The 4,033-nt window shown below is 43.4% G+C and overlaps 1 pseudogene; it reads left to right on the top strand.

Annotated features, from left to right (window-relative positions):
* The first annotated feature begins 2,032 nt into the window (after positions 1-2,032).
* Positions 2,033-2,706, top strand: LOC112397164 (suppressor of cytokine signaling 2 pseudogene; annotated as a pseudogene).
* Positions 2,707-4,033: the final 1,327 nt, after the last annotated feature.

The following is a 4,033-nucleotide window of genomic DNA, read 5'->3' as shown; positions in this document are numbered from 1 at the left end:
AGGTGGCTGATTGGATAAAAATCAAGACCCATCTATACGCTGCTTGTAAGAGAAAAACTTCGGAGCTAAAGACACCCACAGACTGAAAGTGAGGGGATTGAAAGATACACTAATTAGTGTATAAAGAGACACTAATTCTGAAAGATACAGGCAACCCAATGTTCACAGCAGCATTATTTATGATAGCCATATATAGAAGCAACATGAGTGTCCATCAACAGATGACTGGATAAAGAAGACATGGTATACACACACACACACAGAGGAATATTACTTGGCCACAATAAAGAATAAAATTCTGCCATTTGCAACAATGTGTATGGACCTAGAAAGTACAATATTATGCTTAGTGAAATGCCGTGTGTTATCACATGTATGTGGTATATACAAAATAAAACGAATGAATATATATAATGAAGCAGAAACAGGCTCACAGATACAGAGAAATAACTAGTGGTTACCAGTGGGAAGAGGGACAAGATAGGGGTATGGGTTTAAGAGATAAAAACTACTATGTATAAAAGAAATATACAACACAGGGAAATATAGCCATATTTGTAATAATTTTAAATGGAGTATAATCTGTAAAGATATTGAATCACTATTATATACCTGAAACTCATATAATATTATAAATCAACTATACTTTAATAAAACAAATAAGTGAAACCAAAAAACCCTAAACAAACAAAAACCCAAAGAAGATCAACTGTATCTGTAATTAAGGAAACAGGAACTAAAGCAAATATAGTTTGGGGTTACTTGATAGGTAAAACTTTGCAAGATTAATACTAACGGTGCTGGAAAATTGTTCTCAATACGCAGCACTCCTTAACAGCTGGTGACCTGTGTTGGTGTATTTCAAGCCAAGATCTCCATTTTGGGTTTCCTCCCATTTTAGCATCTGCCCGTTGAATGTCCCACTCAAGAAAACTGCTGTTGGCCAAATACCTATGTCGAGCCAAGGACTTCATCCCGTTAAATTGAATGATCATATCAATCCTATCAAGTGAATGATATGTTCATCCATTACTTAAAAAAATGGAAAAAAAAGCAGAATCTCAGCGAGGTTAAGTAACTTGTCTAAGATCTCATACCCTGTAAGCAGGAGAAGCAGTGTTTGCCTGACACCACTGATTTGCTGAATATCCTCGGTAGATTATCTCTACCTGTTCTGACACCTGTTCTACAATACTTTCCTATCCCTAGATAATATACTCTTCTTGAGCACAGAATAGTCTTACTCTCTCCCCTTTTTTATGTCAAGCATGATTATTTCCCACGAAGTATCTGTTGAATTAATATACATACTTAGAGCAGCCTTTTCTGATTGGAACAGCCTTTTTTGATTCAAAATTCTGGGATGAGTAAAGCAACCAGTTTCAAACACTGACCTTTTTTAAGGCCTGTCCTTTGTACCTTTGTTAAATCAGTTTAAAAAATGTATCATTAGAACTGATGTTAATCTCTCCTTACGGTCCGGCAGGATAGCACACCAAAATTACTTCAACCAAGATGGTCTTACCCTTAATAATCAGGGAGAAACATGATTTCAGATAAAAACCGAGAGAGCTTAACCACAGATTATCATGAAAATAATGATTAGAAGAGAGAGATTTCAGCTAGAAAAAGAATGTGAATTCAGAAGCAAGTCACAGAATTCAAGAAACAATGCCCAAACTGGCAGTGTGTCAGTATGTGTAATTAAAAATCAGCTGCATAGGCCACAGCCGTCGCTCCTGGGCCTCCAGCTTCCCCGTGCAGAACGAGCCTACTGGCTGCCTGGGCTCCAAAAGGTGGGCGCCGGACCCCAGGGTGCACAGTCTTAGGAACTCCTGCACCTTCAGGCCCCACACCGGTGGTGCCCAGGCAGAGGCTGGCAGCAGGTGAGCTGTGGGTGACTTTGCCATCAGTCTGCCTGGACCTGGGGAGGAAGAATGAGTAGCTCACCGTCCCCTCCCGCCTCCCCCACCATTTAGGACACACTGCAGGGACTAGTTTGGGGGTTCCCAGTAACTTCCAGGAAGGAGGCATGCCCCTCTCTGACCCCAGCTCCATGAGCACCTGTCTTTGCCAAAGTGACCCTCCTCCTATAACCCTGCGGTGCCTGGAGCTCTCCAAGAATGGCATAAAAGGGGCCTAAAGCCAGGGAGGGACCTGGGGTCAGCTGAGGAGTGGTCCCAGGAGATGGTACATCTGGGAAAGGCCCTGTGAGAGTGCAAACAGAATAATACTGGAGCAGTATGACTGTTAATGAAGCCAAAGAGAAATTTACAAAGTCACCAGAAGGAACTTGCTAGAGACAGTTCACATTCAGACTACCTATTAACAGTATCCGTTAAAACGCCAACTGTACCAACTAATCTGCGAATATAATACCAAGATGAGAAAGTTAGATTGTAATTGAATCAGATGAATCGAGTCCAAGTTTCAACAAGTTAACAGCATGGTGCGTCTGATCTACTGCTTTGTTTAGGTGTGCAAGGATAAGCCGATGGGCTGGAACCCCTCCTGAATGACACTGTTCATCTTTACCTGTCCAAACTGCTCTACACATCAACACCGGACTGTAGACTTACTGTATTACCTTGGCCTGCTATAACAAGATCCCATAAACCAGGTAGCTCAAACAGAAAATTCTTTTCTCACAGTTCTGGAGGCTGCGTAGTCCAACATGAAGGTCTGGCAGAATTTGGTTTCTGGTGAGAACTCACTTTCTTGTTTGTAGACGCCTGCCTTTTCCCTGAGTCCTCATACAGAGAAAGCAAAAGAGACAACTGGAGGAGGAGCGCTCGCTCTCTCTGTTTTGCTTCTTCTTCTTATAAGGCCACAGTCCTATCAGATTAGGGCTCTACCCTTATGATCTCATTTAACCTTAATTACCTCCTAGAGACTGTATCCAGGTGCAGTCACATTGGGGGTTAGAGTTTTAACTTAGGTTTTAGCTAGGACACAATTTAGTCCATAGCACTTACCATGAACATATATAGCTTTACCACCTGAGGGTTTCCTGCGTCTATAATACCAATAGGTTACTTGGAAAAATATAAATTTCAGGTGTAAGTATCACTTTTTCCCTAAACATTGCTTCATGCCTCTGAATGCAGCTATGTAAAAGAGAACCAAAACTTGAGTGACTGCACTGGAATTCTTTCCAAGAACAGCTGAAGTCAATCTAATTCGAGTGCATGCAGTGGTAACTAGGTACCTAAACTTACCCCAAAGATTTGTTTTTTGTTTTTTGTTTTTTTTGCGGTACGCGGGCCTCTCACTGTGTGGCCTCTCCCGTTGCGGAGCACAGGCTCCGTGACGCGCAGGCTCAGCGGCCATGGCTCACGGGCCCAGCCGCTCCGCGGCATGTGGGATCTTCCCGGACCGGGGCACGAACCCGCGTCCCCTGCACCGGCAGGCGGACTCTCAACCACTGCGCCACCAGCGAAGTCCCCCAAAGATTTTTACCTGAGTGATTTTTCCCTTCTTAAGGTGGACCCTAGTAAAGGCTATCGGAGCTTGTTACCAGAAGTACTTGCCTTTCCATTAGGTCAAAGGTCCCACCCCTGGCAGCAGATAAGGAGCTCTTCATAGGACCACTGAAGAAGTGGGAGGAATCTAGTTAACGTAAGTTTAACGTCAATTTTATATGCTTGGTGATCAGTGAATATTTTAGAATATTTTGCATTCTTATGTACCTAGAAATCTTGTTAAAGAGATCATGCTTTTGAGTATTTATCCCTCATTGTTTTAAAAATATTTATTTATTTATTTATTTTTGGCTGCATTGGGTCTTCGTTGCTGCACACGGGCTTTCTCTAGTTGCAGCGAGCTGGGGCTACTCTCTGTTGCGGCACGCGGGCTTGTCATCGCAGTGGCTTCTCCTGTTGCGGAGCACGGGCTCTAGGCACGTGGGCTTCAGAAGTTGTGGTTTGCCAGCTCTAGAGCGCAGGTTCAGAGGTTGTGGCACACGGGCTTAGCTGCTCCCGGGCATGTGGGATCTTCCCGGACCAGGGCTCGAACCCATGTCCCCTGCATTGGC

This window comes from Neophocaena asiaeorientalis, unplaced genomic scaffold (assembly GCF_003031525.2).
Source record: "Neophocaena asiaeorientalis asiaeorientalis breed wild unplaced genomic scaffold, Neophocaena_asiaeorientalis_V1.1 scaffold177, whole genome shotgun sequence".
Lineage (NCBI taxonomy): Eukaryota > Metazoa > Chordata > Mammalia > Artiodactyla > Phocoenidae > Neophocaena > Neophocaena asiaeorientalis.
Note: the sequence above shows the minus strand (reverse complement) of the source record. Positions and strands in the feature narration are given on the sequence as shown.